The 13,275-nt window shown below is 43.8% G+C and overlaps 1 pseudogene; it reads right to left on the bottom strand.

Annotated features, from left to right (window-relative positions):
• Positions 1-674: 674 nt before the first annotated feature.
• Positions 675-13,275, bottom strand: part of LOC145399115 (uncharacterized) — a 111,504-nt pseudogene continuing 98,903 nt past the window's right edge.

The following is a 13,275-nucleotide window of genomic DNA, read 5'->3' as shown; positions in this document are numbered from 1 at the left end:
ACTAGTCATCTACTCTGAAGTGATTTGGATTATGGTTGCCTAGCCTTGGACCCAGCGTCTTAAAGGCGGTACTGTATAGTTAGCTGTTGCAGTTACTAGTGTTTATTTTTCATGACAAAAGAACAGTAATAGGTCTATCTGTCAATCTGTTACAAGACAAATTAATCTCATAAGTGGTGGCACAGACAAATAGGTTCCATGTCGCTTTGTCCTCTGCCATTTGGCTGTCCTCCCTCCCACTCACACTGCCTCCCTCATATATCTCTCCACTCCATCTGTCCCACTCATCCATGCTCTCCCTGTCATAGGGTTGACTAAAAACCTTCTTTCATAAGGCTTTACTTACCAAGAAACACAGGTAGGTGTTTACCCAGATACAGCCAGGACCTATATGACTCTAGAATGCTAAAATACCTTAAACATAAGCTTCGGAACACGAAACCTAAGACCCTGAACAAATCTAACAAAGAACTCAGAAACAGTCATAATGAATCCAACCCTTCTGACAATGAAGCATTTCCAGTAAACCTCAATTTTATACCACATTCATCCCATTGAATAAAGTTCCAAGCAAATATTATACACAACTCAATCAATTCAATAATTAAATCTATTTACACAATTATATATACAAAAATTAGCCTACATACCTAATTATTAGTAAGTAAGCCTATCTACAGGTTTTTAAATTCTGGTACAACGACGAACAGGTTCTGGCATGCTAGAAGTAGGCTGTTCGTCGGGAACGAGTGAAGCCTGTCGGGGAGAGAGAGAGAATCATTCTCCAGTGAAGTCTGAAGATCTGGCACAGAGTCAGATGAACCCTGGTTCTCTGAAGGCTGATCAGGCATAGGGGGTAGAGACTCCTCAGAGAGCACCAGAGCCTTGGGGGAAGGTCCCAGGTCCCTAGTGGAGACAGTAGTTTCAGGATAGCGGACCCAGGCATGGTAAGGAGTGGCATTCGCAAGGTCGACAGGTTCCACCAGAGGATCAGACTTAGACTGGCGGACAAACTTGCGCAGGAGAACAGGCCCAGGGGAGGAAAGCCAGGTTGGTAGAGAGTAACCATTACAGGATTTCCTGGGGTAAGTAAACAGTCTTTCACGAGGGGTTTGATTAGTGGCAGTGCAAAGAAGAGACCTGACAACATGAAGAACACTGTCTAGCACTAGTTCCCAGTGAGTCCCGGGAAGATTGCGAGATCTAAGAGCCAAACGCACAGCTTTCCATGTAGTCCCGTTCTCCCTCTCGCACTGAGGATGATAGGGGGTGGAATGAGTCATGGCTACACCTTGTTCCATGAGAAAACTAGAAACTTCCTTGGATACAAACTGCGGTCCCCTGTCAGAGTGGATAGAGGAAGGGCAACCAAATAGAGAAAACAGTTTCAGAAAACAAGCTATAACAGTCTGAGCAGACATGTGTAGACAAGGAAATGCAAAAGGAAATCTAGAGTATTTATCCACAATAACCAGAAGATATTTGTTGCGAGTAGAGGAAGGCTTAGGACCTAGAAAATCAATAGGATACGGTCGAAGGGATGCATAGCATGAATGAGATGAGCTGAGGGTGGTCTGAAACACTTAGGTTTCAATTCAGAATAGACAGAGCACTGTGAACAAACTCTTTTCACATCCTCTAATGAATATGCCAGATTTTTTGCCCTCACCAAGTGGTATAGTCTAGTGACACCAGGATGACAAAGTAATATGTGGATCTCTTCTAGGGAAACAAAGCGAGAATTAGAAGTGGCATTGCAACCGTGGGAGAGTATCACATGGAATATTCTCAACTCTGGGTCGATAGTTGATATCACACAGGTATTCAGAGAGTTCAGTCGCCACCGCAAGATCTTGTCATTCTTAATTTTGGACGAGTGACGAGAGTTGAACATAAAAGATACTGCCTGCTGATCATTCACAATAGTGAACCGTCTACCAATTAGAAATAATCTCCACTTACGCACTGCTTCAATGATGGCAGTAGCTTCTCTTGCCATGGCAGATTGGAGCCTTTCAGAGGTAGTCAAAGTCATCGAGAAGAAAGCTACCGGACAACCATGCTGAGAAAGAGTGGCAGCCAAAGAAGCAGCAGAAGCATCAGTTTCAACCTATAAAGGCAAAGTCTCATCAAATGCATCCAGAGACGCTTTGCAAATCTCGTCTTTCAAGGAGTTGAAGCACCGAGTTGCTTGGGAGTCCAAGGGGAAAAACTGAGTTTAAGAGAGCTAGAATACGACTAGAATAACTGGGAATCCAAAGTGAATAATATGAGAAGAGGCCTAAAGCACGCTTGAGAGAGGCCGAATCTGAAGGGACAGACAAGTTCCTCAGGGGACAGAGACGTTCAGGGTCAGGGCGTAGAGTTCCGTTAGATATACAGTATCCTAGGTAGTTTATTTGAGTCAAGTTGTACTGGCATTTGGCCTCATTCAAGGTAAGATTACATTTAGAAGCTACTTCCAAGAAGCGCTCAAGATTACGATCATGATCTTTTTGCCCAAATCCACAGATTATAACATCATCAATAAAAGCATAAGTGGCTTCCAGGTTGTCATCAGTAATCAAACTAGCAATCACACGTTGGAAAGCCACAGCATTAGTCAGACCAAATGGGATCCTAGTTTACTGAAATAATTGTCCATCAGCCTAAAAAACAGTGTACATTTTCTCCTCATCCATGAGGGGAACCTGGTATAAGCACTTTTAAGATCAAGCTTACTGAACACCGTATACCTTGCCATTTTATGAACCAAGTCATTAATGCGAGGAATTGGGAAAGGGTCTAGTAGTGTAAAACGATAGTTCTAGAACAGTGAACTACCATGCGGCACTTATGGCGATCATCCCTAGTTGCTAAAACATGAGCTTTCCAGGGAGACCGGCTCTTCTCTATTATCCCTTCACGAAGCAAGGACTGAACTACCTCGCGAATGAAATTCTCATCAGACTTAGAGAACCTATGAGTTTGAGTTGAGACAGGATTACAGTTGTGGGTCAAGTTAGGGAACAGGGAAGGAGGATCCAAGGACAAAGAAGCAACTCCACAAACAGCATAGGTCTAGGTCCATGAAGGTCAAATTCAACTGATTTATGCATCTTCATAAAGTCTTTTCCTAGAATTACTTTAGCACACAGATGAGGAAGAACACACAATTTAAATTTTGAATACTCATTTCCAAGTACATTAAGGTTAACAGTACAATGCCCCATGTATCTGAGAATGGGGATGAAGATGTCATAGTTACGTTTACCCTAGAAGGGGTAATGTTCAGGCCCAGTTGCTCAGCTACCTCAGCTTGCATAAAACTAGAATCACTACCACTGTCAATTAGAGCATACATATTGACATTATTCACCCTTACAGAAACACTAGAACAGCATGGTTGTTTGGAGGAAGCATCATCATCTATAACCGGTCCGTAGTTGCAGCAGAAGAGCCACAGGGTGGAGTAGGTGCAGTAGATCCGTTGGGTGGAGTAGTGAGTGAGTGATAAAAGTTTGGCACAAAGGCCAGGCGCTTGGACCGATGTGGTCATTCAGCGCCTAATAACTAGGAAAACTGAAATGAAAAAACAACACAATAAAATCTATAAGTTAAATGTCATAAAGTATGTCACAATCTGACAAAAATTTCGCAACCTTGAAAATATATGCAGAAATACCTAAAATGTCAGAGACACTGTGGGTACCAAAACCAACAGTTCCTGGGGAGAGAAATTTTCTGCAATGCTCCACTGCCACAGGGACGTGGCAAACATCACAAAGGGGAGCGTCACCACAACATAAAATATGGCGTGCATTAACCGTGTATGGCCAATACGAAGCCTGGTCAGAACAACATCAAAGAGCCTGCTCGGAGTGCTGTCCGACACCGGCCAAACCTACACAGAAGGATCCATTGCTTTCAATTAATTGTTTGTGACAGTGGCGGATGACCACCTCTCCTGCCACTTCCTCCTGATGAAATTTGATATATATATATATATATATATATATATATATATATATATATATATATATATATATATGCAAGAAAGAAGGAACCAAAGGCCAGGGGCCTGCAAACCGTTCCTTCCAAGAAAAAAAAACAAAATAATGCAAACGAGAGCTAAATTTAAGATCCGTTTATTTCGAGATCCCTAGACACACTGCTTTTGAAAGACTGGGGATCACAGGAAGCAGGAAATACAGACAGAGGGAGACAGTTCCATAGTTGACCTGTTGCATAAATGAAGGACTGTGAGTAACGGTTAACTCTTGCATTAGAGAGTTGGACAGAAAAGGGATGCGAGTTTGTTGCTAGATGGGTGCTACGCGCTCGTCGTAGAGGTGGAGGGATGCATGCAGACAGTTCAGAGGAGCAGTGACCATTGAAGTAACGATAGAAAAAGAGATAAAGATGCAACAGTGTGGCGAAGAGACGGAGGTTGAAGGGAGCCAGTGCGAGAAGGAGAGTTGATGAGACCAAAGGCCTTTGACTCCACCCTATTGAGAAGGGCTGTATGTGGGGAGCCTCCCCACAGATCGGCAAAAGGGACAGGAAAGTTACCTAGAGTACCATGAACGGCTTCCTTAGGCACGACATCTGCCTCCTCATTGCCTGGCACACCCACATGAACAGGAATCCAGCAAAAATGAAGTCTCTTGCAATGGGAAGCTAGACAAAATAGCTACTCCTGAATTAGCTGCACCAAAGGGCGAGTGCTGGAAAAATTCTGATTGGCTGTAAGGGCACTCAGCGAATCAGAATATAGGGTAAACTGGCTCTCCCTACTGTCATACTCTAATGCATGGACAATAGCATGAAGCTCAGAGGTAAAAACTGAAGCAGCACCGTGGAGTCTTGCCTGATGCACCGTATCCTCAAGGATGACTGTGCAGCCAATGCCAGAATCCAATTTTGACCCATCCATGTAAATTTTAGTGGTTGAGTCATGAATCTGGGAATGTTAAGAAACAGGGCTCTAGCTTCAGCTGATAATCTCGACTGCCTAGTACAGGCAGGTTTGCAAACATGGACCTCTGGAATAATCCAAGGAGTGATCAGAGAATAAGAGATTTGCCGTACTTGAACGTTGTCGAAAAAAGTATCCTATAAAAACCCATACATATGAAGAGGCCTTGGAAAACTCATATTTTCCTCATACTTCCCTGCAAGACGAAAGTCCTTCATCAGGCGGTAGACAGGGTTAGACAAGGAACTCTGAGTCTTAAACAAAAGCCGCAAACTAAGATCATCTCTACGAAGATCCAAGGGTAACTCACCCACCGTAACATACAGACTCTCTGCAGGGGAAATGCGAAAGGCACCCATGCAGATTCTCGTTGCTGAGTTATGAACAGGGTCTAGAAGATTGAGGGCAGACTTGGCCACTGAGGAGTATATCTGGCAACCATACTCCAATTTAGAACGACATAGGGCATCATATAGCCGGAGAAGTGCAGGTCTGTCAGCACCCCAAAATTTCCCACTAAGAACTATAAGGATTTCAAGAGACCGCAAGACAGTGGTCTTTAGCTGTAGAATATGATCCTTCCAAGTAAGTCTACTGTCAAGAGTAAGCCCCAAGAAATGCACCTTATCTTCATAGGACAAGATGTTATCTCCCAGGAGTAGGTGAGGAACTGCTGCCGAATTCCTCCTCGAGAACTTGATAGCTACATTTTTTGGGGGGAAGAAGCGAAAACCCCACTCCTCAGCCCACATTTGTGTTGCATTGATGGCATTTTGCAACTGCAGTCTTGCAGTATTGGAGTCGGCTGCTGTACAGTATATGGCAAAGTCATCAACCAAGAGTGAACTTTAGATCATAGCTTCATTCTCAACTCTCTCAGCTACTCCAATGATGGCCATGATGAAACATGTGATGCTTAAAACGCTGCCCTCAGGTTGTAGAACTTTGGGGGGAGACTGTGAGACCAATTCGGACTCGGATATAATGCACATGGAGGAAACTGCAGGAACTGGAACATGGTCTCAAACAAACCTTTAGATCATAAGCTGGACAATACACCCATATGCCATGTTGTATCATACGCTTTCTCCAAGTCAAAAAAAAAAAAAAAACGAGTATGTTTGTTAGTAATGAAACGGTTCTGAATATCTGTCGTCAAGTGCAAAAGAGAGTCCATGGTGGACCAATTTCTACGAAAACCAAACTGCACAGGGGAAATGTGGCCTATAGTCTCCAGCCACCAAACTAACCTGTTGTTGACCATCTCAAATAATTTGCACAAACAATTGGTAAGCACTATCGGTCTGTAACTCGTTGGAAGTGTGGCATCTTTTCCCGACTTAGGAATGGGAATAATGGCTGACATCCTCCAGCTCTTGGGAAGAGTGGTGGAGAACCAAATTGCATTGTAAATGTCTAACAAAAGCAGCAGATACTCATGTGGAATATGGCGAATCATGTCGTAATGTACGCCATCTTCACCGGGGGCAGAAGACCCTGCAGCTTGTAGAGCTTGAGTCAATTCTTGGAATATGAAAAGCCTATTATATACTTCCTGGTCCGTCACAGCAGAGCCCAAAGGGGGTGCCGATGGATGCCCCAATGAGCCAGAACTACTTTGCATGGTCCGTCACTGCAAAACCCAAAAGGGATACTGACTGACGCCCCGCTGAACCTGAAATACTGGCAAAATAGCGAACATGGATGTTAGACACCTCTTCCAGGTCTGAAACCACAGCTCTGTCCACCTTCAAACAAGGAGGTGGGTGGGGAGTCAATTTTCCGGACAGCCTCCTCACTTTAGTCCAAACTCTCCCTATGGGTGTTTTAGATGTAACACTTTCTATATATTTGTGCCACGAATTACATTTAGCCCATTTAAAATATTTACTTTTCTTGCTAGTGCTCTATGATATATTAAGTAATTTTCCTGAGAAACATTGCACTTATAACGTCTATAACAAGACCTTGTAATGCGTCTCAAGTTAGCAGATGTTTTATCCCATCATAGGAAAACCGGATGATGAAAATTGCCAGAAGAACTGGGGATAGAAACCTGAGCACTCTTAAGACCTGCGCGAAGAAGTAATCATACACTTGGATGTGGGTCTCAAAAGATGAGAAATCAATGGAACAATCGAAGGCAGCAGAAAAATTTCCCAGTCAGCTTTATCCACACACCACTTTGAAGGTGCTGATGGAGGCAACCCCTGAAGGGTGTCAGTTATGATTGGGAAATGGTCGCTATCATGCAGACACTGTGACACAGACCAACTGAGAAATAGCAATAAATCGGAGGAACAAATACTTAGATCAATGGAAGAGTAGGTGTTAGAGTTCTACATATGTATGTAGGAGCACCATCGTTAAGTAATGACAGATTATTTAACAGGAGTAATGATTTAACCATAGTGCCACACACATCAGTGGCATTCCCACCCCACAGAATGTTGTAGGCATTAAAATCCCCGAGTAACAAGACAGGAGGTTGCAGCATCTCCACCAGCTCCTGGAGACTATCCAACTGTACTGCTTCCTCAAGCGGGAGATACAGTGAACAAACAGTGTACATTTTGTGTAGTGATACCTTCACAGCAGGGGCCTGCAGGCGAGTTGGGAGATCCACTTGAGTATGATGAACGCTCATTTTAATGATAATAGCTGCCCCACCTTTTGCCCGAAGACCTGTGGGAGACAGTGAGCTATGGTACACATAGTTGAGTCCTGGGTTGAATGGATGATAACCCATCTTCATTTCTTGCAGGCAAAGGACATCCCAGTCAAATGTGTTCTTCAAGATAGCAATTTCTTCGCAATTAGCACATAAACCCCTACAATGCCACTGAATAATCTTAGGCATGGTGTGTTGAAGAGGATATGAGCCGTACCTACCGGGACTCAACATGCGAGGATGCCGCAATATCCATATGAAGTTCTGGATGGTCACCTTCTACAACTAAACATTTATGGACCAACCTGTTTAAGGAGCCACCTCGACGATTCTTTTGCACTTCCTGGTGTGTTGTTCCAGGATGGCGAAGTCTATGTTCCCTTGACCAAGAAGGGCGTTCCTGGACGTTTCTACCATCAAGTGTACTGTTAAAGCCCAACTTTGATTTCTTTTGAGAAGGAGAGGTGAGTAGTGAAGACATATTTTTCAGAGGTAGATGCTCAACTCCCTCTTTATCATCATCATTAGACTGGGGACTGATCTTTCTTTTCTTGTCTTTCTCTGCCTCAGAAACTGGTGGCTGCCGGAGGTAGGTGCTACTACCGCCATGGGGTAATGCACAAGCACCAGAAACAGATGATGACAAAGGCTGATTATTAAAAGGTGCCTGTGACACCCCTTTGCAGGGCCTTTGATACTTGCCGGGGTACTCTTCGGAGATCTGCTATGGTGCACATTCCAGTCAGAGCCCTTCTGGCTGCCAGACCGAGACGGAGATTTAACATTTTCCCCCACACGAGAATCAGTCGCAGCAGGATGATTTTGTCCATCCTTAGGTGTCCCAGAAGTCTCTGCCATAGAGTGAGTCAGTGTCATGGTAGACACATGAGTGGCACTACTCCCTCCCGAGGAGGAGGATGAAGAGTGGGGACCCTGACAGTGAAAACAATAAGGCCCAGAGTCACATTCTGATGGGCCATGTGCCTCCAATGAGGAGCAGTGATTGCAGCAGGCCCCGTTCTTACAAAACTTCTTTAGATGTCTATGCTCAAAACAATTGTAACATTGCATAAGCCTGTTGTGAAATGACTTCACCCTAAGCCATAAGGGGCCGATGTCATCATGGTCTGGTAAGTGTGATCCAAAGAAAGTATCACCAATTTCTGCTTTAATTTGCAAACGGACAACACACTGTCAGGATACATACCCATAATCTCTGAATCAGAAAAATCATGCAGGTCCTCACAAAAGACTACCACATGAAAGTAATGAAAGAGTAATCAAAGCCCTTGTGGGGCTGTACTGTTGTGAACAGTTGGAGGGGCAAGCCATGTGTTGCGACATCCTTCCCTGAATAACATTCTTAGCACGGAATAAAAACCCCTTGCCATAGCGCTTGATAATTTCCTTTGGCATGGAACTCACCTCCTTCTGGAGGTACTGATATGCATGGATAAGGTTGGAGTTGTTCTCCTTATAATAAGCCACAAACCACTCAGGGGTTGGGGAAACTCTGTTTATCATTCTGGAACACATAATCTGTAAATATGTTAGGCACATAATCTTCAGCATCATCAATGACATTCTCTGACTGCATCAAGGAGGTCAAATACATCAGGTCCCCTCAAAGACAAATCAGGTGCCGCAGCATGTGCAGCTGTTGCTGCAGAAGCATCCAGGAATGCTGCATAGCAGTTATTTAGAGTGCCATTTCCATCTGCGCTGTGCAATCTAATGCAGGAAACAACCCCAAACTCTTTGAAAAGACAATGGATAGAGTTGAACATCAAGGAACTGGGTAGATTCCTCAGTACAATCGTGTCTGCAGTTGAATTGCGCAGGGGTTCAGGTTCATTCTCATATAAAGAATTGAGGAACTTCTCTCTCCCACCCCTACACCCACCATGGAGCACAACAGGGGGAGGCCGTGTGCCAGGGGTGATACCACTGTCGACCCCAGAGGTGGTTAGAGAGTATATGCAGGTAATTGGGGGACCCAGAGAAGGGTGACTCCAGGACGATAGGAGCCACCAGGCCCCCCAGTGCCCACTTGACCCTAGTCAACGCATGAACATATGATTGACCTGGTCAGGCCTAACCAGGCCACCTGTCGAGCCAGAATAAGGGACCAAAGAGATGTATTGCTAGCTACAGGGCGCACTGTGCAGCATCACTCAACCTCCAGGACTCCCATCTCCCAGCATTACGGGACGCCACCCACAGCAAATGGGGAGGCAACAGTCCTGCCCTGGATGGCAAATGGGCAGGGACTAACATCACCAACAGGCATCCTCAATCAATGACGTAGGGGGTGTAGGGGGTGCTTGGTCTGCAAGGCTGACAAATGCCAGACCCTACAAAGGTAGGCACGCCTCTAAAGTAGGTGACCGTGCCAGCCACGCTTCAAGCTCTGCCACCACGTCAAGGTGACTCCCTGCACTGGGGTGCTAGGAGGAGTAGAAGCAGTCGGTATAGTAGCCAAAATGGTTGCTACAGACTCACCAAAACAGCATGGTTGTTTGGAGGAAGCAGCATCATCTATAACTGGGTCCTTAGTTGCAGCAGAGCCACAGTGTGGAGTAGGTGCAGCAGATCCGTTGGGTGGAGTAGAACAGTAGGTATAGTAGCCAAAATTGTAGCTACAGACTCACGCTTCAATCTGTCCTCTCTGTCCTTCCAAGATTTACACACACCGGCAGAATGACCTTGCATACAACGGTCCGAGCAGGACATCAAGCTCGAGGGTGACGGGACCGACCACAGAAAAAACGAGGGTTGGGAGGCAGCAGCTGTCCCTATATATTCAGCAGCTTCTAGAGTGGGACAGGATGAATTAACTTCATTAGGAGAGGTTGAGTAGTTTTCATGGAGTTGAGGAGTAACATATTCAGCATTCCTCTGAGTCAAGTCCAAACTTCGAGCGAGCTGCACAGCTTCATGTAGAGTTAGAGATTCTATCTCCAAGAGTTGCTGACGAATCATAGGTGAAGTGAGATCAGATATAAAAGCATCATGGATGGCTTCCTGGGTATAAGTATCTGCAGTCACAGCCTTAAACTCACATTCCTTGGATAGCAGCTTCAGCGACTGTAGAAACTGGTCTGTGGATTCACTGGGTAGCTGTTTCCGTTTAGAGAGCTGATGCTGAGCAAAGATGACGTTTGTAGATTTCACATAAACAGCCTTCAGTACCTCAATAGCTTCAGTGTAGGTCTTGGAATCAGCAATATGAATATAGACTGAAGGGGACGCGTAGTTAAAGAGGAGCTTAAGCTTGTCTGGTGCAGTGTCGCCACGCACGGACTCGAGTAAATTAGTGAAGGTGCAGAACCAATGTTTCCACTGTGCAGGGGTAGTATCTTGAGTTCCGTTAAAACGTTCAGCTCATAGCAACGTCTCCATCTTCAGTAACTTAGTCTCGGTGTCAGCGGTAAATAAAAGAATTTTCTTGCTAAGTAAATTGTCATAATGTTGGCTTAAAAAGTATCTTCTTTCATAAGGCTTTACTTTGCAAGAAATACAGGTAGGTGTTTACTCAGATGCAGCCAGGACCTATCTGACCCTAGAATGCTAAAAGACCTTGAACATAAGCTTCGGAACACGAAGCATAAGACCCCGAAGAAATCTAACATAGAACTCAGAAACGGTCATAATTGATCCAACCCTTTTGACATTGAAGCATTCTCAGTAAGCCCCACTTTTATACCACACACCCCCTCTTCCATCTCACTCATACACTTTTCTAGTCAGTCTCTTATTCTCCATCCTCTCCACATGGCCAAACTGTCTTAAAGTAATAATTGATGTGATGTATATTCATATATGTCGTGTTTCCAAATTGATGATGATATTTCATTGAAAGTCACTAAATTTTATTTCTGTTTTATCACAAATCTCCTACCAGCAACTTGCCATTAACTTCAGATTTATTGTATTTCTTTAATAAAATGATTAGGGAATAAACGAGTATAAAATCTGGTTTTCATTTTAAAGAAGTGCCTTCAAAGGACATATTAAAGCTGCAAGTAGATAGTATCCGTCAATACAAAAACTCCTCTTTTTTCTGTGGCATTTTCTTACAAAAATCAATACAATGAAGCTAATTAATGTGAAGGAAACCTCAGGCTTTTCCAAAGCTGAAATATGCGATTCGAATGCAACTGAGGATTTGATAACTATGCCAAGGTAAGGACGGAAGAATGTCCAGGGTACAGCCGAAGGGTATGGGTACCTTTGTTAGCTTATGTATCATCAAGTCTGGTTTATATAATGCTCATGAATGTTCTTTTGAACAGGACCAAAATTAGAACGGAAAGATGATAGGGTTAGGTAAAACAAAAAGATCTTGAAAAATCAGAACCATGTTTTGGCGAAACTTATGATTCTGACGTCTAGTTCTCCTTTAAATCTTTTTAACCTCGCGATTTCATATGAGTTCCCTATTACTGACAAGGTGGTTTGGGTGAATCATAGCCCCAAAAAGGGTGGTTTGCGATATAAATGGATGCCAATGAATCACACTGAAAACATTGGGTATGTAAAACTGGAGCGTGGGGAAGAAAGAGAGAACTCAGAAAATCGCTCAGAGCAGATAATGGAATTTTCCTTGAAGGAGGAAAAAAACAAAAAGATCTCCCAGGTATATCTCATATAGACCTATCAGCTTTGCTGCAGGTAAAATCAAGGGTTTATGATCCATAAATTTACTTTTCAAAATGACATGCGATGAAGACCTTGTTAGTATGCAACCTGTAGAAACAACAGCATTTTTAAATATGACCTAAACATGATCAGAACTTATATTTCCTTGAGATATGTTAACTATGATTTTGCTTGGAAATAATGATGGAGTTGAAAATTATGTATTTTGTTAACTATACATTTAGCACCGTTCGGTTCGGCATTTTTGTCCAAATGGAATCTTGGTTTTACCTAAATTCAATTTCCAAAGGAAGTTACTCATGGTGCCTAACATTTCATTATATATATATTTATTTATTTTTGCTTAAAGAAGTATCAAAGCACCCAGAGGAAATACGACCCCAATGGAGGAAGAAAGTTAATGACGGGTGGGAGGGGGAGGATATTTGACGCGAGGAGGGAAGTGAAAGTAGAAGAACGGACAAGTATAGAATGTGTGTGTGTGTGTGTGTGTGTGTGTGTGTGTGTGTGTGTGTGTGTGTGTGTGTGTGTGTCGGAGGGGGGGAGGGGGAATGTAGGAGGGATGAAAGAGGAAAGTAAATAATGGATAGTATGCATGGCTGTTTTTATTTTTGGCCAATGACAGTGGGGTTGGGTGACGACCAAGCTGGAAACTGCATGACTCCCTCACACTTGCGCCCTAGCCTCCTTCACTGAGTCCTGCCCTCTCCCACAACTTCGCTACCCTTCACTCGCACTCTGTTTGCAGTCACAACCACATCCTGGATGTTAAGTCCTTATGGCCCCCATCCGGGTGGAGAGTTAATTTACTCAGTAGATCTTATAACCAACAGTAATTTGGTTAGATGGTCACGACCTAAGTAGTATATACCTCCTGAGTCCTAGGAAACCATTTGCCATGGAATTCAGTGTAGAATCAAGTGAAGGTTGCACTATGTTGCGTGCGTGGCTGGCGGGGGCCCCACCTGCAATTAGGTAAAAAATA

The sequence above is a fragment of the Coenobita brevimanus genome, chromosome 47, assembly GCF_032717465.1.
Source record: "Coenobita brevimanus isolate Jiangsu-jjx chromosome 47, ASM3271746v2, whole genome shotgun sequence".
Classification (NCBI taxonomy): domain Eukaryota; kingdom Metazoa; phylum Arthropoda; class Malacostraca; order Decapoda; family Coenobitidae; genus Coenobita; species Coenobita brevimanus.
This window is presented reverse-complemented; position numbering and strand designations above follow the sequence as displayed.